Raw genomic sequence first — 23,105 nt, 5'->3', positions numbered from 1 at the left:
CCTAAGTCAAGATAGCTTGGTATAAATAGTGCAGAATTTAAAAGCACTATACAATAAAGATACCAGTGTCTGACAAAACCATTATTTCACTGAGAGGTATGATACTTTTCTCAGAAAGGCAATAAAAAGTAAATTCCACCCTGCACTGTACATAAAGAACAGTTAAAATGAAAAATTTGTTGTGTGACATCCCATGTTGTTAACAATATAGGCAGATCAAGATAAGTGGGTGGATTTGGATCATCATCAGAAGACACAAGGCCATATTTGCTAGTCTATTATGTCATGATTCTTGAATTCACAAACCCAAGACTGCAATAACTTTTTGTGACATGGTGGAGAAGCTACATTTTATACAAACTCTAAACACACAGGCAAGATAAATGAATTAAACCCAGCAACCATATTGTTTCTTTAAAATGTTGTTGAGTAATATAGCATATGGATAATTCTGAAGTCTAAAGCATACAAACTATTCAGAAAATAGTTCCAAGTAATGGAAAGCAAACTGTGACTGCCAGATGATTTGCATCAAATCAGTCCCTACCTGTGTAAACCAAAACAGTAGGAGAATATGAATAAGAAAATAACATTTAAGAGATTTTTTGAAAAGTGAAAAGGGATCACAGCACCAAAATCACATATGCTTTGACAGTGACAATCACATACAATTGACAGTTGACTCCAAATGCTGTCCCCTTCTAAAAATACCTCAGCCACTCGGAAGGTCTACAGCATTTTAGGAGCAATGGTTGTTCATATTTCCCTTCAATCATTCCTATTCAAAACATGGGTAGGTTTAAAAAAAACAAATTGTTCAAAGAATAATTTTAAGAGAAAATGGTGGTAAGGTTGTTAGAAAATTCTATAGTTCTATCCAAAACTTTTCACCTGTTTCTATACGAGCAACACATCATATATACCAGTTGCTTTGATGTAATTTCATTTAACTCCAATCACAAAAATGTATACATTTTTGCACTTTTAAACCTATGCTTTAACAATATGCTAATTATACAGTTGAGATGATCTGGAAAGAAATCCATTTGCACTGATGATATAAGGGAGTGACAGTACAATTTACATTAAGAAATGTTTTCTCATTTTTCTCAAAAATTGGTTTGCACTCATCCGGAGAAATCTAAATTCGTCCAACAGACATCCCTCCCTACTTCTCCATGGTTACTAAATAACATGACAATCTGAATGACGAACAAGAAGCACATAAGAAAGGGTTACAAAAACTCCTCTGGACACAGGTAGACAGGCAGCCAACATTTTCTTTTGTAATCTGATTAAATAGACCGTTATTATATAGAAAATATCAAAATGCTAGTAGCACACAATTCTTTGCATGAGATTATTCCAAACATTTTGAATTAGCTATTCCAAGTTCTCTACATTAGCTCCAGGGGTAGTTGGCCAGTCTACATTCCTTACTTTGAGGGAAGACTGCTAGCTGTAGAAATATATATTGTTTTCCCTTTCATTTTTGGCTTCGTTCACACACCTTGGTTTACTACAATTTTAGCAATAATATACCACAGTGTGTTTTTAACACATGTATCACTGCCACATTAACATCAACCTTTACAGAACAGTCAGAGCTTGAAAAAGAGCGATCAGTTCATCGGGACTCCTTGCAGTGTTCAAAGGATGTGGGCTGCATTCACTGGGAGATGGCCCAGGGAGAATTCCTCTTCCAAGCACTCTACTATTCGTAAACAACAAGCACCTAAGCACTCAAACTTTGAGGGCTTTGTTTTATTCTTTTGATTCATAGCTATCTTGCCAGATATATTATTAAAAAAACATACCTATAACTTACCCTCAGAATTGAAACTGATATGTTTCATTACTTTGTGGAGTCATGGGGAAACACAGAAAATGAGTTTCCCAACTTTTGGGGAACATATAGCTCTACATATATCTACTCATTGTGTGAATTTGCTCATAGTATTTGATGTAATATTAAACCTGTATCTATGCATAGCAGAGATAAACACGATGCATTCTAATGATGTGTCACAGATAAGAGTGATTAGTATTTACTTAGATATCTTGTGGCCTAAAAAAGTTTGGCATCAAGAACTGTAGATCCAGAACTTTTAAAGATTACTGAAAATAATAGTGGACAAAATGATGGAGAAAGATCTAAGAGGATGGGTAGTTCGACTAAATGATCACAGACTATCACACCAACAACTTTCAATTTTATTAACACCAGATGTTTATTTAAATAATTTAGAGTCAAACAACTAAATACTTCCATCAGACACAACTTGAATTTTGGAAAGAATATTTTGGCTATGAGAACATCACCTTCAGGCAACCTTTTAACAGCTTCTGTTTGTATTATATTTCTCACAGGGAGGAACAGAACTTCAACACCAAATTAAAACTAGTATTATTGGGAGGTTTACAAAAAGTGTGAAGGCAGAAGCATGGAAGTCTGAGGTTAAAAAAAGTGCCATCATAATATAATTCTACAAAATAAAGATGAGGTTAATCTGAAACCTATGAAAATTAATATCAAGATTCTAATTGACCTCAGCAGGTTTTGGATTAGGCCCTGCATGTTCAGCATGATGGTTCAGTGTAATTTTGCAGTATTCTTAAGGAATGTTCACCCAATTATCACTTAACCTTCCCTCAGTAGTTTTTTAATTTCCACTGAAACTGAGGTGTCTTGAATTAATCTATGCAGTCACTTCCTTCTTTCCACAAACATGTTTTCACAGGACTTGTATATGCAAAAGTAAATTTTAACAGTCACTATGCTCTTCCAAAACAACAAAAAAGACATTTTCACCAAATTCTGTAATGATTTTCCCTGGAATATTTTAGGATGATGATTGTGGGCTCTGCAAAGAAAAACACAGAAGAAATCAGTGGTAATTTCCAACACATATATAACATTCAATACACCAGAACACTTTGACCCTTACAATGAACACCACTCACACAAGGAAGTAGCCTCAGCTTAACAGTGGGATGGAAGAGGTGGAGGACATCAACGGGCCTCTTTAAAGATCAGCTGAAAGCTTTGTTTTAGAACTGAGTGTATTCAGAAAAATTTAAATTCTGAAAACTATATTTTGATTTTAACATCACTGCAATGGCTTCACAATTACAAAACATTTGCCTAAATAATTAGGGATTCTGTTGTAGCTGTGTTACCTACATTTTCTGGAGGATGGTGTTTGTGTTCTAGGCACAGAAAAAGTTTTCTTATTTTTTTCCAGTAGTTTGGGATGCCAACAGCTTGACATCTACTGACAGCTTAACAGCTCTTTGATTCCCACTCCATTCCACTAAACCTGAAAGCTATCCTCTAGAAACAGCAAATTTGATCAGTATTTCAACCTAAACACTTCACTGTTTCAGGCTTCATAGGCAGAAAAATAGTATGATAAATTAGACTCAGTATATCATGTCTCTGTTCACTTTCCTGGCACTATCTGCTTGAAGCTAAGAGAAGTCATATTCTGCCAGCTGCTGTATCATAGTCATTTTAATGATACAAAAGCATGTACGATGAATAAGCTGAGGATAACTCTTCACAGATGTTCTTGTCCCCTTGGTTTACCTACTTTTTTGTTTGTTTGTTTGTTTGTTTGTTTTACAGGAGAGATCCTTAAAATGTTTACAGAAGTTGAAGAGATGATAATTCCAGCAAAAAAAATAGTAATAAAAATCTGTACTTATAATGGAGAACAATGCTAGAGGCAATGGGAATTCCAGAAAATGCATAAACATTTAAAGTGTTCCTATTAGAGTTACAGTCTTGTGATTTAGGCATTGTGATTCAGACACACCTGACAATCTTCAGCCCCTCTTTATGCAAGCTTGACTTTTCTCTTGCACAAGGTCTGTAAAACAGAGCAAGGAAAGAAAAAAAATCAATTCCCATATATAAGAAAGCCATGTCACCTGTATTCAACACCACAATGCTGACACTGTACGTATACGTATATGCAAACTATTACCTGATTCATCTTGTCCAGTTCCAGAAAAGCAGGATCCTGTGAGTTTTCTACCTAATACCTCTCATTTTGGCATTTCTGCTGCATTACTGGCAGCCCCAGATAGGAGGGTATCTGATGTGCAGGACTCCATCAAGTGAAATTCCAATTTGGCCTTTTTATCTCATGAGTGTTGGACCCTGCACAAGTAATAATACAAAATATCTCTCACCTGCAAATGATTTACAATAACATAATCAATGATGTATTTCCTATGATCCACTTTATTGTGCAACATTCAATGTGTGGAAATATTTTAAAAGAAAAAATGTCAATAAATTCCAGTCATCATGTTTTTTACATTACAGCTTTCTCTCCTTTCCCATATGTTTACAGTCATAACAATTATACCAAAAAAGACCATACAGCAGTTCATTTATACTACTCACTTACCAAAAGGCATTGCTAACAGAACATTTCCTTGGGTTCTGTCCGAGGGCTCTAGGGTTTAAATTGCTGTATTGGCCTTTGCTTACCTATAAAGAAGAGTTGCTACCAATTATTTTATCTCATCCGCCCTGCACACCTCCTGTGCACAATGACATTTTTGAGGCTTTAAATCTCTTTGCTAAAGGCACTACATGCAGATATGTGATGTGTTTGACGCTTGTAACTTGTAGAAGGGAAAACATAGGCTGGCTAAATGAACGCTGGTCAGAGGACTAAGCTGAATCAAATCACTCAATATCATGATCTAACATACACTAATGGAGAGTTATCAAGGGTTAGACAATGTATGGAAATTGTAATCCCACGACAGCATGTTCATACTTCCAAACCCTTAAATTTATGGCATAATTTTTCCATGGTAAGTGATTTTCTTTCTCCTGTGCTGCACATTGTTAATTAGAGAACATGATTACATTGTAAATCAGAGATCAGTGCCCCACTCCCAGAAAGGGGGATGAAGAGAAGGGTTATATGGGCTACTTGACCCTGCCTCAGCTCCATATCCCCATATTACAGCCATATGTAAGGAAGTGTAGGAGGAAGAAAGGAGCAACTTAGTGGGGGTCCCAGTAACTTTTCTCCTCTTCCTTGGGAGCTTGTGTGTGTGTGCGTGCACATATATATGTTTGTATACACATATATATACATGTTTGTGTATACACACTAAGCAGGAATAAGAGATGTGTGTTCCTACATTTCCTGGCTCCATTTCCTATATGTTCCTGTCACGCTCATTAGTTCCCTTCTCTTTTTACTGCACCTGATGTTGTTTCTCTCAACAAAACACACCTCTTACTATCAAACCTCTTTACTGCTACAAGCACAAAATTTTATTTATACAATAAACCAAACTGTTCCTACCCACTTCCCACTATACAAAGCATTATTCCTTTTTTTGCAAAGGTCTTCTGGTTTTCTTCTCTCTTCTCCTTCAGTTCAAATCTCACATCCCCAGACCTTTCTCTTGGTTTCCACCCAGCCAGTATCAGAGAATCCTAAAATTCAACATTACTTTAATTACCCCAGTAGTACCAAAGATCTTGCAACTGAGCCAACCTCAGGGCACAAGAATCATTGCCTTACAAACACCTCCTTTGCATTGTTCAAGATCACCTACCAAGGTCTCCAGCCTCACAAGGTTTTCATGCTCCAGACTCCTGGTTCACTCAGCCGCAAATCCAAACAGCCAAGCTCTTCACCTCTAGTACTTTCCTTGCATCCCATTTTTGAAGTCGTGTCCTGTTCCTGCTCTCTCCCTTCCTGCAGAGCTGGACTGGCAGAGCAGATAGGAACGGCAAGTTTTAAAAACTCCCCTTCATTCATCTGCACATAGGACTATTTTATACTAGAGAACAAGGCTCTACAGCTGCATACACTCTTACTCCACAGAGCAAATCATCAGTCCTGTGTGAAGTACTGGATGCAGGGTTCATTAGCAGCTTTTTCATGTGAAAAGATTTTTTGAGGCCAAGGTAATGGTGCTCACTGCTGGTAGGCCACTAACTTGTTTGTCAGGGATCAAGAAATGAAGAGTTCTGTTGTAGATAATAACGAAAAATAATTTAAGTAATAGCTAATTTTACTTAATACACTCAGTACTTGGTCAATATGCTGTGCACTGTATGTACAAGCTTTAGAAATTCTTTTATCTTCTTTATTTTTGTTATTTTTCTCTTAAAGTCCTCCACTGTATTAGCATTTGATATAGAAATATGCTGGTAAAATGCAATTCACCATGTGCGTCCACTTGACAGCAAATAGACCTAAAAATTCTACTAAAACTGTATGCAGCTCAAATAGGAATAAGCATCTTGACTTTTCACTTATACAGCTCAAAATCTGTAACAAATACGTGTGTAATTTCTTTTTCAACATTAATATTTTCAAAAGTTTTTCTCTAGATGGATTATTTTATGTTTTTCCAAGGTCATTCTTCCTTTCACAGCCGTTCTAAGTATCTTTGCCTGACTTCTGTCTCAATGACCTTTGCAGTTACTTCCAAATTTTCATTAATATCCTCTTCATCCCTATCTTCAAAATCACAGTCAATTTTGGCAACACGCAACTTGCTTATCCATAACGATTTTGAAAAACTGTAGAGACTGCCAGGTATTCACAGTACCATGGTCAATTTTAACCTGTATGGGGTTTTCATGTCCAAGTAGTTAGATTTGATGAGTTTGAAGAATAAGATTGTGTAGAACACTTCATTAAATATTTTATTAAAATTTAAACATCTTTTTTAGTATTCAGTCATGAATTTTATAGCTCTACCAGAAAAAATTATTATTTTTGCCTGGCAAGATTTGTCATCTTCCTTCATCACTTCATCATAAAAGTACCCACAGTATAGTCTCTAGACACTGTACACTTTTTACAGATCATTGGAAAAAATAATATAAGCCCTAAAACAAATTATTTTTGTAAAAGCTAGAAATTTGATGCCTTGCTATGAAGACTAAGAAATTTGTTTCATAAAGAGCCAGCATAGGAAGTGAGGTTCCAGAAACAAAAGCTTTCCACTGTCAATGTATTTCTACAATCTCATGTTTTTCATAATCTTGGGACCATCAGCTGCTGTAGTGGCAAATAAAAATAGTTAGACTGCCAAACTTAAATAAAAAAGCAAATTTTACCTTTAAATCACCACTTTGTGTTGAACAGTCAGACAAATGAAGAGATTATATAGTCTTTAAAAGACTGATGCAACATATTTTCTGCAGCTCACAGCGCCAAATCGATGGGTATCCTTCATAGATACCCTGGCAAGAATGCCCTGCAGATTATTCTTTTCTGGGTCTCAACCACTTGAAATACATAACATCAACACATGAAATGTAACAATACACTGATCAATCTACATGTAGGCATATCTGTTCATGAAAAGGACCTACCTCTTTCCTCTTGGTGACACCTGCTGTTCTCCTCTCATTCAGCTATGCATTTGGCAGGCTAAGCCAAAGCTATTCTGACATCCCATCTATTGTATTATGAGTTTGGGGTTCTCTGCCAAATCCATGAACCATGTTTAATGCCACTGATTTGTCACAAGTTTGATAGTTTACTTAGATTTAGTTCCTGTTTCAGTTTTGGCAACTGGAATCAAAGGTCACTTAAGGAGGTGTTGTACAATCAGGAAACGTCACACAGCAAGACTATGAGGCTGCTACATCTTCCACAGCCTTTTAATTCTGATTTAAAGATTTCTGCATTTTGTCACTTATGACATGTCTTTATTAAGCGTGATAAAGCTCATGTTTTCAATATTCCACACTACATAGCCTGGAGATGGCAATCAAATATTGCAACTGTATAAGTTAAGATACTTTGTCTAATTTGCAGGACGTATAAACTCATTTCAAGTTTTTTTTGTGATTTTCAAATGAAAAATGATTTATAGATTTTTGTGTCATATTTTTGGGCTGTGGGTAACCTTGGTTGGGCTACGGCAGGCCTCTTTCTCACTGTAAATTTTGCACAATCCCATGTGCACAAAATTTCCAGATGATCTCATCATGTAATTATAGATTGATATTTGAACGCATTGCACCACTGATCCTAGTTCTGTGAAACAAATGGTACTTGTGTAAAGCAATGGGAGATTTCTTAGGTATGCCAACAGTTTTTACCGACCTTTCCAACTCAAATAAAAACTCAATTACTATGTAATCTTACAGTTTCAACTAATAAGAATGTAAAAGTAATTTTGGAACCAAAAGCATTTCTTGAGCTGTACTGTTAATTAATAAAAGAAGTGCAGTTTGCATAAAAATATACTTTACAATTCCTCAAATGCAACAGATGGTTGTTCTTTCTCTTGAAAAATATGAAAACATTGTCTTACTCCTCACAAACAGTCCATCCATAAGCTTATGTTTCAAAAGAGTATGATTAAAGACAATATATCTTCCAATAGATTATCATGTGAACATGAAAGAGAAGTATGTAATATCAAATGAACTCTCACTTATCCTCAGTTTCACCCAGCCATCATATATGTCATAAAATATTCTTATCCCTGTATTGCTCCACTTTTAATTTCTCCCAAAGGACAATTCAGTGAGTAGTAAACTCTTTTCTAAAATATAAAAAATTCACAATTGGTGGAAATAGAATATTGCGTGCCAGGCACAGAACATAGTAACACATGTATATGGATTTTATCCACACTGTCATTTGGTATTGGGCCAGTTTCACAAAATTAGAGTAAGGGGTTTTTTTGTGTTTTTTTTAACTTAGTATTATAAATCTATTACTGAAGTACACAGATTCAAGTCCTGCAGGGAATGTCACATATCCTCTAGATGTCTCTGGAGATTAATTCTGAGAACATTATAACTCTGAGCAGGATCCATTAGAAGGAGTCAATCATACCATTAGCATTATAACAGTTCTTCAATATTTGCTCTGTTGAAAGAAACAAAACATTTCTGTGCCTGCAGTTTGGACTGTAAGCCACCCTCCCCATGCGCACCAAGCTGTGATTTTCTCTCAGCCGTGTTTCCATCTTGAGATTTACCTATGCATTTTACCAGTGCTATTTATATTTGTTAATGTTTATTTACAACAATATGCTATAGTTTTACAATTTTCATTGATATAACCATAATGGAAACTTGGGATGTGAGCAAAAAAATGCATGGTTGAACTAGTTTAAAAAGTTAAGAATTTCCTTACTGATTTTTCAATACACTTAGTATGATTATAGTAAAAACTAAGTCTTAAAATGCAAATGGACATATACTTTGAATGTAAACATTTTATTTTATGACTTTTGTCATTACAGCTATGCAGACAGAAAAATCCCTTGTGGTTATAGTTTTCCATAGTTTTATAAGTGGTTGTATCTTTGTTTCACACTAACTCATGCAGATGAAATATAGTCTACTACATGTAGTAGTATATTGGTAGCCTGCATCGGACAAAGACATAAGTTATCCAAAATGCACCAGTGTCACTTTCCATTTACGTCAGTCTGCTTTGAACAGGCATATGGGAAACAGGCCCCAAGCAGCAAGACTGTATTTGCACAGACATTCCCATCTGAGGGAACTGCAACCTTGCAAACTATAGAGACATGTATTTTGAGAACCATACTTTGGGGAGGTGGCAAACACAAACTTACATGCATGTGTTCTACAGAGAAAAACGTATACATCTATGCTTTCACAAGCTGTACTTGTTATAGAATGATATTTGCTTGTAAGAACAAAAATGTCACTCATTGAATCAAACAGGAATCTGTACTTACTGAAAATAAGTCGCCACTCAAGAAAGAAGCCCAACTGCTTTTCAGTGTTTTTGGTCTTCAGCCATTAGTAGTTGCCTTTATTTATGCTTTTCTTCATTAAAAATAGAACATCATCAATAAAGAATGTAGTCAGTATAAAAAGATATGACAAAAGAAAATGGCATACTGCCCTTGGTCAGGATAGAGTAACAGTCTACACGTCATAGTATAGCAGTTACCATCTAATATATAAACTCCTTAAAAGCAAATTTATTTCATTGGAGAAACAGTGATTTTAGCAACCTTGGTGATTCTCCTAAAATATGAATAGGGAGAAAAGAAAGAATAAAAAAGACACCTTTTGATGAGAGATTATGTAGTCTTTACAATCGAGTAAATTTAGTTGCTGTTGCAGCAGAGGAATGCGATAGGAAATTTTACAGTTGAAGGAGAAATGTCACAGTATTTTGATAAGAGAGAGATGAACTTTTTTTCCCTTGTGCCATTATCAAGGCGAAGTGAAAAAAATACATCATTTATAACCCACTGCTCTACCATTATCTCCTGGTGAGACACTTGTTTTAAACACACAAGGACCTTTTTTCTCTAAGACTAAAGCTCTCTGTGAGGCTCAGTCTTCCTTTATAACCATGAAAGAAAGTTGACACTTGTGTGGGCCAAAGTTTCCAGGCAACCACACAAGGGCACTTATACACCCTCCAGGTCACCTCTAGTTCTGAAGTACAGAGGAAGCGTATGAACAGTATATGTCCCTTTGATCACAGATACCATCTAAAACTGATGTGGAGAGAAAATCCTGCACTTTGGAAGAAAGGCACTACAGTCTGCTTAAAGCTTTTTCTTACCTAAGGTATCCAGAAAGGAAAGGTTAGCATGTTAGTGCAAAACTGCTAAAATAATTTTTTTCTTAATAGCCACAAAATGCCATTGACTCTCTCCTGACATTTAGTGCTCTTGCCTTAGTATTCTTGCTCTTTTTTCTTTAATATTAATCTCCAACACAGTAGCATTGTTGCTGTTACTGTACAGTGTTCATTCGGCAAACCTATACTCAAGTATGCAATTGCGTACTAGCAAGAAAGCATCTGTCAGCACACTTAGAGTAGTGGTAGTGGGGAACACATACAGAAAGACATACAGAAAATTTCACAACACTTCAATATAAATATACCAAGCCCATAATGTAAGTAGCAAGCGAGAAACACACCTTTTTAATTCATGGTGAATAAGATAGAGAATATTTTTAGTCAGAGTCCAGCACTAAGTAGTATCATCAATGACTGAAAAGACAAGAGACTAAGTTATATCAGACAATAACAGGGTGCAATATTCTGGAGACCTTCTAATTACTACTCACATATTTTATTTGTCCTGTAGTGAGAAAGTCAGATTCAGTCATAAGCAGTCAATTTAACTAATTTCATGAAAACAAATAAGAAGCTTGCTTCCAGAAATGACAGAAGATTTTACCAGAACTTTCAGGTTATTTTGCTACTCCTACTTATGTGTTTAGCAGCTTGAATGTTTTATCTTGACTGTTAACCTGAATGCATTTCCTAAATCAATGAGGAAAGAGACACATTATGGGAACAAGGAGGAGAACTCTAATAAGAAAATAAAACAGACAGTTATTTGTTTACATTGAAACCATACTATATATTTAATTCTAATGAAAAAAATGAAGAAAAAAAATGAGACTAAAAAAACTAAGCCTAATTACTACAGAACTGACTGCTTCAAGATAATTTTTAGATGCATGAATACAGGGTGCATGCTTATGCAAACATTTATCTAATTACTGCAGCAGATAACAAAACCTGAATTAACTGTCATTTTCAGTTTCAGTTGTACAAGCAAAAAGTGAGAAGGAAAGCTATAGATTTTGAACTACTTAAAGTTTTCATCTAGAGACAGGTATTCACAATAACCTATGCCCCTCAAAAATCAAAGTAAAATAAAACAGAACTCTTCATTTTCAGAATATTCTTTTTCTACTTAAATTAAAAGGGACAATCAAGGTTCTTCAACTCTTTTTGCTGAGATTTCCTTTACTTTGGGAAATTCTCAAAAAGCCTGAATGTTTTCACTTAGATGAAATTTCAACCAAAAGATGGCCTGATTAGTAAATGCAAAAAACATAGTTCATAACTGAATTATAAAAGTTAAGAAATGAGTTAATAAGGTAAACCTAGTAAGAAACTGTGTGTGTAGAATGCATGCTGTTACTGTATAAATGCTCCCATCTGCACTGTCAAGAAAACAAAACAGAAAATACATTGATTTTAAATTTATTTCAGGTGTTTTGATGGATTACATCATATTTTCCCTTATGTTGTAAAATCACTTTCTGATTCACTCGGATAAACGTTTGCAGCAAGAAATCTTATTTAGAAGGTAAGCCATTCAGGACTCTCAATGAAGTGAATTCAGCAACATATTCAAAGCTTTAATATAAGACCTATGATTTAATTGCCACACTCCAAAGCTGGTGGGCAGGTCAGTCTATTACTGATCTCTTGTATTTAACTTTGGTGGAGAGTGGTTGGTCTAAGACCAACGTAGTCTCTCCAAACAGGATGATAAGTTAATTTCACAGTTATCACAAAATAACATATGATATTAGGTGGTAGCGACATGATAACTCCACTGGAAACAATGGTAATTACATAGTAAATCGTGTCAATGATACTGCATTATCTCCTAACTGTTCAATTAACTCGTGTCACCACTGCGTACTATGTTTAGAAAGTTGCTGATGCAATATTTCCGTATCATAATTGCAAAGATAGTTGAACAAGATAGCACACTATAATTTTAGAAAGTTTCTAATATTACATGGTAAAACTATTTCTACCATGAAAAACAAACATTGTCATGAAGAATGAGACCTAGAAAACAGGAAGATACCACCTGAAATCAAAATAGGTTGGAAAACCTATCTTCAAACTAGTTACGTAGCTTTTTCTTCGATACAGGAAATGAGACATTATTTCATAACTCTAATTCCAACTGAGATTTAGTGAACTAATCAAATGGTAAGAGTCATCAGCCATCATAAAAAGAATTACCGTTTTAATTGCTGAAAAAAAGTAACATTTCCCATAATGTGCAGGTAATCTGATAACGAAGGATGCTTTTATAAATTAAGAGAATATGCTTAAATTCTAAAAGGATGTGAACAAATTGAGCTTTTCTGTAATTCACATACAGTGCTGCACTTTCATCAGTTACAACTGGGCCTTCTCATTTTCACTCATACAAATCAAAAGTCGATTGAGGTTCGAAAGGAACTACTCAGACATAAAATGGAGTAAAACGCTGCCTGGAACACACGGGCACTATTTGTCTTGTTGCTGCCACCTAACAGTCACAACTGTAGGATGTGATTGTCCTTTCTGAACAGTGTCACGTTCTATTCATCAACACACCACTACTTTGGAGTTCAACAAGGTTATTCCTAACGACTGCTTTTGTGAGTCCAGAATTAAATCATCCACTTGTACAAATCAGAATTACAGCCAGATCTAAGCCAAGGCATATTAATGGTGTTACGCTGATTTACATCAGCTTAAGATCTTGCTCAAGGAATACTCCTTTCTCTAAATTAAATGCATCTTTGAGTCAATTCCTAATTAAAGACCAATGTCAAAGTTTAAAAACTCTGTGATAAGGAAGCTTTGGGACGCAGGCTCCTAAGAGACATGGGATCTTCTGAAAATTTCACAGAATATCTTCAACAGGGGACTTGTGGAAATTAAAGCACAGTCTGGAGTATATGGCAACATTTACCTGTGATGCAAATACTTCTAATGCATGAAGTTGTTTTTGTTGTATTTTTCAGTTTTCCTTTGCGACATCGATATTTTATACAGCTTGCTTAGATTCAGAACATCTCTTTCAAGGCCAGCTCCACCTACTTTTTCATCTCTGCTCATATGAGTTTTGTTGTTATAAGAATACAATGGAATCTGCATGATTTTGGTGCATGACTCATTTCCTGAAAATCAACACACATACTTTCAATTTGTTATGCATGAGAGATGCATAAAACTATAGATGCTTGAGCCTCTGGAGGACAAAATAAGCAAAATATGCAAGCACTGTATCTAAATCAAAACTGAAGTTAAATTCTAATTTTAACACACAGACTGTACAGTGAATTCATAAATACAGGAAAGATTTTAAGATTATCAGACCAGATCTTAGACCTGTCCTGAAAAGCCTGGGCACCCCGGTATCACAGATTTCCTTCTGTTAAATGTACTGCCACATGCCATTGTATCGATGCGGACAAAAGTGGCAGGGAAAAGGTGATTATCTTTTTTGCAAAAGCAGACAGAAGCCCAAACACCACTCCTGCCACTCCTTGACAGATCCTCTAATTCCAGTTACCTGGGAATGGGAGTTTCCTTAAGGGATGTGTACTTACTGCGGGATGGGAGGTGTAGACTCGGACTTGTATGGTGCAGTTTATATAACTTTGGCATCACATGATGTACCATGTAACCACAGTGTACAGGGGCCAAACTGTGCTCCTACGTCTTACATGCTATTCCAGTGATGTACTCACTCCCCCTCCCCAGCAGCCTTCCTTCTCCCTAGCCCATAAAGGTACTACTACTGTCTCGGCACAGCCCTTCATCACTGTGGATGGCACATTGGAAACAAATTATTGGCAAATAAGGAAATAAAATAAAAAACACAAAGTTCAAACTCAGCCAAAACCTCTTCCACAACAGAAATGCCAATAAGGTAAGTTAAAAATCCCTCAAAATTCAATCTCTCCCATGATAATTAGGTATTTGAATTTACACTGTTGCTGGTCCAACATCCATTTAGAAATGGAGTAAGACTGCAAGTACAAAACCAAGGGAATAAATAGCAGCAAGAGTAAAGACATGAAGAGGGGTGAGAGGGAGGAAAGACATACCATTATAAATAATTTAGTAAGTTACCCTAAAAAATTTCTCCACATAAATAACTGGGAGAGAAATCAGGTGCCTTTTCTGTTGCTAACAGCAATATGCAGTGGATGAACTCCACACTGCTCCAAATTGGAAGACCTTTTTGGTTTTTTTATGCTGCTTATAATGAATTTGTATTTCTTAATTTAGCAAAAATCTCTCTTAATAGAAACATTCAGTTCTACTTTCTCAAGGCAGTTTGACTAAAAACAAAAACACAAATCAGGGAATGATTATGTGGTTCACTGCATTGCCAACTTCTGCAACTAGCATCAGATAATCACAGAAACAAAAGGAAAAAAAAAGTTGGGTTTTGAGGGGTTGTTTTTTTGTTTTTTTTTTTCTGGCTCTATCATCTTCCAGCATCCTCCATAGAACTTTAAGAAACAAGACACTTCTTTTGAATCAGATATCCATTATCAATTTGGACTCAGAGCGTCTGAACCAGTATTATCTGCAAATGATTTATGAGGGCAGGTATTTCTCTACCTGAACATTTTAGTGAAACCATAAATATAAGTAAGGACAGAGGCTGGGATTCAAAGAGAAAGCCTTGAAAATATTTTATATGGGAAGCTACTTTCATCTGATGAAAATTATAATTCACCATTCTGAACTCATTTATTTAACTATTTTTTTTTAATGTTTGTTTGCCAAAACTCTCCTTTCTTAGTGATATTTTATATATTTACTATAAATGCTTATAAATAAAACCTGCTGAACTAAGCCAACTGATCAGATGTCCTCCCACTGACTTCAACTAAGAATGTATCAGAGCCTGAAACATAATTCAGAAGAAAAGAACGTATTTAATAACAGCATCGTAAAGACAGCAATTTAAACTGTTTATGAAGAATATCCTCAAAAATCCTTATAGAAGCAGTATTCCCTTTTCTGTCATGTAACCTAAAACATATTGAGCTTCAATAAGACATTTACCTTTGGGATACATTCATTTCCTCCTTTCTAAAGCAGTGCTGATATTTCTTTCTCCTATCTGGAGAAGGATGGTTTTCTGCAACAGCTCTATGCGGACAACCTACCTCAGCGTGGGCTAGGTATTTCCAGCCCTTTTTGCCTTCTCTTCCATACTGTCCATGCAGAGCTTGAGATAATATTGGAAGCAGCACAGCATACAAAATTTCAGAAACAGTTTAATGACAGTTTTGATTTATATTAGGTTATTATGAATTTCCAACATGGTCTATTTTATAAAAAAGATAAAAAGAAAAAATATTATTAGAAACCAATTCTCTGTGGAAATGATCTTTCTAATAGTTAATTTCATCTTCTAGATATTTAAGTTGTTCTGAGCTTTTTTTCACCCTTTACTTATTTCTGTTTATTATTTCTATTCACTTATTCCTGAACTACTATTAGTTGGATCAAAAATATGTTTCTCTAAATTAAAAGAGAAAGAATCCTCTTTTATAGTACTGTAAATGTGTTCAGCCAAAGCAAATGTTACGGAAAAACATGTGCATATTAAAATTCAATTGTTAAAATAGAAATTTACATGCATCCATTTCACTACACTACCTTCATTAGGACATTTAGGTACATAGTCAACTAGTATGTATACATGCTAGAATATATTCTGCATTTACAGTTCTAATAATGTATATATTAACAGCATTTTCTACCAGAAGATTTCAAAGTGTTGGAAACATATAAGTGAATTAAGCATCACATCTTCCTATTAAAGATACAGAAATAATAGTTTCCTTATTTCACAGTTAATAAAAAGCATATACAAAACCTAATTGATAGTTTTTCAATTTTGGGCAACTTAGGTTGGGCTTGACTTTAAAACTTGCTTTTCCAATACATTTCTAATCCACCAATGAAGACTAGAAATTGTGCAAACTAGATCCTAGAAAGCCAGAGCAGGGCATCTGAAGATCAAGGCCAAATTTTAAGCACTGGGGTGTTGCTCAGTGTCACAAAGGAAATAACTCAGTATTCCCATCTTTGGTGTTATGCTTTTGCTATGCAAAAAAAATCTGTTTTCTATACTGTCCCTTTTGAAAATTGAAGAGAATGGAGAGTTTTATTAACTTTGTATAATATAAAATGTATAGCAGTAATGTGTTTATGATTTCTTTGTTTGTATGACAATAAAGTATTTTGAAGTTTCCTTACAATAAATGCAATATTGCGCTAGCTATCCAGGCAAACAACTGCATTTCACCATAGTGAAGACCCAGTTAGAAAGAACTGCAAGACCTAATTCGGATTTCTTTCTTCATATTTATTGTGTAAGGGAGTGTTTAAGTATATGGCACATTCACTCTACTGGATACAAAAGAGTTCATGGAAAGCAAAAGAAGAGCCCACAAACCTTTCACGCCCTTTTTTTAGCTCATCACTGAAAGGCATTTTCATCTCAGAGACTCTAAATCCTTCTTGTCAAAATACAAGAGATTCAGTCAGGGCTCGTAATGCAGCACCAAGGGGAGGGAGAAATTAAATGACTAAGAACTGCTACAATAAGAGTGTAAATGAAAGAGGAGGAGGCCCAGGAAAGATGTTGCAATGGAGCTGTGCAGAAATACTTTGAACATTTTGCAGGTAGCAATATAGAATTACTGTGATGTGAAAAAAATGCTACATTTTATAAATTTCTACTTATGCCACAACATAAACACATAAAATAACATGTGTGTTGCCTGGCAAAAATATGATTTCTGTAAATGCTACAAATAGCCATCCTTATGATTGATGGGTTATGCATAACCCTATAATACAGCTAATATCATACACAAGATTTTAGTAATAATAGAGTTACTAGAGTGAAAAAGAAAACCATTTCACATCAAATTACTGTCTCCTTCCCCCTAAAAAGTATCTGACTAAAGCAGAGATAATGTAAAGTTCAGCTATCAAAAATGGCTTCATTAAGAACTTTAATGAAGCACATGGGAGCCATTTATTGACTCCTCAACTATTAAGACATAGCATTATTACTGCTTTAATAGTATTTCCATTTTCATTTAGGAAATAACTAATCAAGAGATCAATGTACCAAAGACTTTATTTTCTCCCCCATGGGTCACTGAAAGTACATTTTTTAAAATGCAAAAAACGTAAAGGCAATTCCCCCCAGTGCCATATCACATAAGCACTTTAAAGAAATAACAAGGAATGCTAAAGGTCAATGGCTACCGATCTAAGCCATGTTATAAAACAAATGAAAATTGTTAGTGGTAATTCTACCTTTCTGGTGGAAATAAGAGATCGCTTTCACATCAAAGAGGCTTACTTCCAAAGTATGCAAAGCACCTCCACCCTGACCTGCTGTCAACCTGTGAGACATTTCTATTTCTCAGACTCACTTAGAATGCAAACTACTGTTTTCCTGGTAGTTCTCACAGCTCCACTTCCTTTGAGGTACAGATGTGTAGCCAAAGAACCCAATCAGATAACACCCATTTACATATTTATAAAGTCTCCTGTAAAATCTCGTATCAATTGTTGCCACTATATGCCCTTTCAAAGTATCTTGTGGGCACAAGCGCTCCACTGCACTGCTCCCTTCAGGAGTCCAGATATATCGTATAAAGTGATTTCAATGTAAATGTGGCCCATCACACAATCATACCACTTCACAAACTCTTTTCTGCTGGGGTAGCTTAAATCTAAACACACTCAAGCAGCTTGCTGCACTGGAGCAAGATTTCTTCCACATAAAAAAAGTCAAAAACCCCAACACAACAATGCCAAGGAAAAAAAAATCTGAACATTTTCTGCAGAAAGATGGGCTGTCTCCAAATCCTTGTGCCCTATCAGACAAATTAAAGTAAATCAAGCATGAAATGAAGCAGAAGAGCCCCGAGATAAGGCTCCTTTAAGTCGTTTACAGATTAGGATAGAGAGAGGTGCATCTGGTCTCTGGCAGTGAAGGAGGCCAGTTTCTCATCTCACAATAGCAGCCTGTGTATAGGATTACCTTACCTTGTCACTGACAAGGGAAAAAGCGCCTGCAAAATGTCTCTAACTAACTTCCTAATGTTCCCAGCTAAGTTCTCTTATTAAAGTATTAACTGTTACAATGATAGAAATAAATTTTGATAAAACAAAATAAAACCAGACAGTAGTCTGATTTATGAGCTGGTCAGACACTGATAAACTGGGGGCTCTGCTACTAGCAGATGAGCCTCTTCACTTATCAGTCAGGATTTCACTACTAGAGACAGCAGATAACTTTCCAACTGGAATTAGTGATTCAGTGAACCGTGTGTTACTGGTCGGACTGGTGCTCTAGCAGCACCTAAAAGGGCCTCTTGTGTTATTAGATGGGATTTTGCTGCTGCATGCAGTGAGACATTTTCCTACTGGAAGTGACAGCTGAGCCAAGCAGTCTGCACAGTTAATGGTTAAACTGGTGCTCTAGCAGCAGCAAACAAGCCTCTCTCTTCTTATCAGCTGTGATTCAGCTTCTACAAATTGGAGGCCTTCCTTCGCCAGGAAGCGGCATCTCTCCTGGAGCACCGTCGCTAGCTTTTGCTTTTCCTGGTGACTCATCTACCCCAACACTGCAGCACCAAAAGGCAATTTTGCCTGCAAGCTGACTGTGCTGTTGCAGTATGCTGACCTACAGGGCTGCCGCACCATGCAGCTGCGTTAACCTGCTACTGCGTGGGACTGAGCCTAACCAGTTTTTGCTGAGGGCACCTGCAAGGAGAACTGGAGGGCGGCTGGAGGAGGAGCGGCTGATTCAGCAGGTGGCACTCTTCTCGTTGACCTGGGAGTGCTCAAACACTTGCACTAAGGAATACCACATTTGCGGGTTCCCTTGGGTAAGACAGTCATTAAAGAATCTTTTGTTTGCTATACATCTTAACCCCACTGCGCTCAACAAATGGCAGTTTGGACAAGTATACCCAGCTTCAGGAAATTTCTCCTGATGTGGCCCTTTTGCAGCTTTGCTGTTGTGCTCCATCCTACAAATGAGTCTTTTAGAGAAGTGGGCAATGATTTGTCTGGGTGCAAAGACACATACTATAACTTAATCATAAGGAACCCCAGCAGTAATCAAACTCATTTATTTAATAATAAGAAAGGAGGCAGATGTGAGATATCACAAACTCATAGCTGGATGAGTAAAATCTCTTCAAAAAAAGTGAAGTGAAGATACCAAAATGGAACAAAAAAACAAATATAAAATTATGCTTTGCTCTTTGAAGACATATTTTCTCATACAGTATATAGGATAAAGGACTATAGGCTTTCTAATTCCATTGACAACATATCTACTGTGTGTTTTGGGATGAAAATACATATTATAAAGCTTCTTATTTTACCAAAATTCTAAAACCAAGAAAAAAATTCTCATCATTAAAACAGCATAAAGTAGTACCAGATCAAAATAGCACTAATTTACCCCAGAAGTTCTAAAAAAGGGTTTGTACATACACCCCTATTTGCCAAGTGAGAATATTTTAAAACAGACTATTTGATCCCAAAAACACAGAGAATAAGACAGAGACAACCCAGAAAGCATAGTAGAATTTTACTAAACTAATCCAATAAGAATTCAGGGCAAGATGGTGGGAAGTATGAACTTGTCCTTTGGGCTTTAACTGCCAGACCCTAAATCGATGGTACTTCAGGAAACCTTTCTGAATGTATGAAAAATGGAAGGCAGAAGAGACTGAGCCTCACCCCCAGAACATTTTCTCCACCAGCATTTCACACCACACGTGAAGCCCTAAACTCTCTCTGCATGTTTTGGATATTTATGAGAATGTCTCCAACTCCCCAGAACATTTGAGCCAAGCCAAACTGAGCTGGTTCTGGTCCTGCAGTGTTCTACAGCCAGACTCATCTGAAGCAGTGATAACCCCTTACTTGCTTTGTATGCCGCACACCCGTCCCAAGCTCAGTAAGATGTTGCAGAAGGGAAAGGCAAATGAAATTTCTTTCCTCACTAACTGTCAAGACTAATTTTATCTGTCCCCAGCACTTTCAACCAAAATCCCTCCTTCCCAATGAGACAGATGAATTTCTGTTTGTATGTTAAAAATGCCAGGTTTCATTTCACTTGTTCGTAGTTACCTCTTAAAATCACACTGCACAACTGGATTAGAGAGAAGTATTTTATGCCAACACATAAGATGAAACAATGATGAAAAATTATAAACAACTGTCTTACCCTGTCTGCATTTTGTATGAATTATCCAAAAGGTAAAAGTATTCAAGCTCAGTAAGATTAACACACCTGATTTGCAACTGCTGCTCTTTTTGGAAGCACTCACCAGTGAAAAGTGAAGGCGCTGTAAGACACTAATGTGATCTACTCATGTTTTGCACCCAGTTACATTAGTTTCACACTTTGGCTATATCTGCATGGGGTAGAGGGCAAAAAAGAATGAAGTACTTATATTTTTACCCCAAAATTATTTTCAGTGAACCAAGTTAATATAATTCTCTTCTCTGCAGAGAACTGATATATTTACAGATCTGTGCCCAATTGATGCTATCTAACAAGCACTTGCTGCCTGCTGCTCTCAAATAATAAGCTATCTTAAATTATGCCAAAAAAGATAAAAGGCACGTATATTTTTCTATTTATTAATGCTATGAGAATATAATGCTATGACATGTTTACACGATATTTGCAGTGCTCCCATTTTTGTAACAGATTCAAAACTCTTAGGAGAAATTTTTGTTACCTAGTTGTATCAAAAGGATTCATACTATACTAAAACTGCAAATATATGATCCATAAAAGAAAAGTAACTTTTTATTCAGTAACATACAGTATTTAAGATCACTTTAAATAAGTTCCTTTACCATTTGTAACTGCTGGCATTTCCAAACTTGACAGTATGACTGCACCATACATGAGCTGTTTATGACCTAGTACAGGATACTCTAAATGATATGGGTATTAATAACATTGAATGGCATTAAGTGACATCTATATGAAATGGTTTCTTATTAATTACAGTGCTGATTAATGGCCATTCATATTCATGTAAAAGAAAAAAAAGGAGCCAGAGCAGTTTTAGATTCATCAATAGTTTTGGTGATCTTTACTATTTCAGAGTCAGTGTTACACTGTGGCAAATAACACGCAACATAAAACTGCTTAGGTATATATACAAGATAACACATAGCATTTTAATCTGGTAGCCTCCATCTACCAATGAATAAGACTTCATATAATTTTCCAATTTTTATCATTTTTTTGTATATTTAGTTGCATGAAATAGGCCTTTGACCACCACCATTATCTTAAATTATTTTCTGTTACATTCTTGCAACACAGTCTATGTCTTCAAAAGCAATAAGAAAGGCTTCAGCATGCTCAGGTCCCATATGCTAAATTGAACTTCACAGATTAACAGCTTCAGAAAATACAAAATGCTACTGTATTTTCCATTTTATAAGCATATAACCTAGTACAAAACTTCTGATGAGAGATCCTCAAAGCCATGGGGATCTGTAATGCAAACATAACATATTTCTCTAATTATCTAGTACACCAAATAAAGTCAAAGATCCATGCTGGTTATGTCGGCTGTCAAGATTACACTGACACTGAATTTTCTGCAACCAGCAATACACAAGTGAGGGATGTGATGCAGTCAGCATCATATTCAACTATTTTGACTCCCAACTTGAACAGGCAGGTAAATGTTTACAGCTGGCTCAGCAACAAGTTAGGATGAGACAAGAGCAAGGCTTGAGTTTACACTTAGGGTCCATAACATGCCTTATGCACTTACAGTCCAGTGTAATACTTGAAAAGGTAGAGTTCATGTTCTAATATATCCTCTAACCTGCTATGAAGCAGTTATTTTAAGGATTTAACAAGACAGTTTAAACCAGATTCTATTTTAACTCTACTAAACTTTGCTATTCCTCACCAATACCTTGTTAGACTTATATACAATATTCACCCATTTTATAAGCACTGAATTATTAAAAGTTATCACTTTAATTCCATTGATTTATGCAGTAGAACAGATTTAAACTGATTCAAACACATTTCCAAACAAAAGCAACAGAATGGAAAACCCTAAACAACTGAATGCATTGTATGTTGTATATTACCCTTATATCTTTACAATACCTTACAACATATTCATTCTTTTTGAAATGTAATGTTATTTTTCTAATAGGCCTAAGTTATGATTCTTAAAAGGAGTTAAAAGTTTAAAGGAGTTTAAAGTAAATTCTGAAACAGTCAGGATGTATTTAACACTTCTTCTATATTGCAGATCTGACTTCACCAAAGCAAAGCTAATCCAAATAAGAGACCTTCAAAGACCTCAAACTGTTATCAGCAATTCAATAGAGTAAGTGTATGCAGGATGATCAAGTTTGATAGACCATGTAAGTTCATATATTTAAATCAGCAACACATGCAGCAGCTTAAGGGAAAGCAGAATTTTTATCCTAGGCTGT

At 35.8% G+C, this 23,105-nt stretch overlaps 1 protein-coding gene and 1 long non-coding RNA gene across 4 annotated transcripts in view; both read right to left on the bottom strand.

The window, feature by feature from the left end:
- Window positions 1-23,105, bottom strand: part of ZFPM2 (zinc finger protein, FOG family member 2) — a 314,045-nt gene that overhangs the window by 176,079 nt on the left and 114,861 nt on the right. The window lies entirely within an intron of this gene.
- On the bottom strand, window positions 2,228-5,820 carry LOC106494436 (uncharacterized). 2 transcript variants are annotated; one of them, XR_001294305.2, is made up of 4 exons: window positions 5,593-5,820; window positions 3,990-4,165; window positions 3,819-3,872; window positions 2,228-2,864 (listed from the first exon to the last, which is right to left on the bottom strand). It is a non-coding gene; the product is annotated as an uncharacterized lncRNA (long non-coding RNA). The 2 variants fall into 2 exon arrangements; XR_001294304.2 differs by lacking the exon at window positions 5,593-5,820 and having other exon boundaries at window positions 3,990-5,394.

The sequence above is a fragment of the Apteryx mantelli genome, chromosome 2, assembly GCF_036417845.1.
Source record: "Apteryx mantelli isolate bAptMan1 chromosome 2, bAptMan1.hap1, whole genome shotgun sequence".
NCBI lineage: Eukaryota > Metazoa > Chordata > Aves > Apterygiformes > Apterygidae > Apteryx > Apteryx mantelli.
The sequence above is the reverse complement of the archived record's forward strand: the minus strand, read 5'-3'. Positions and strand labels throughout refer to the sequence as shown.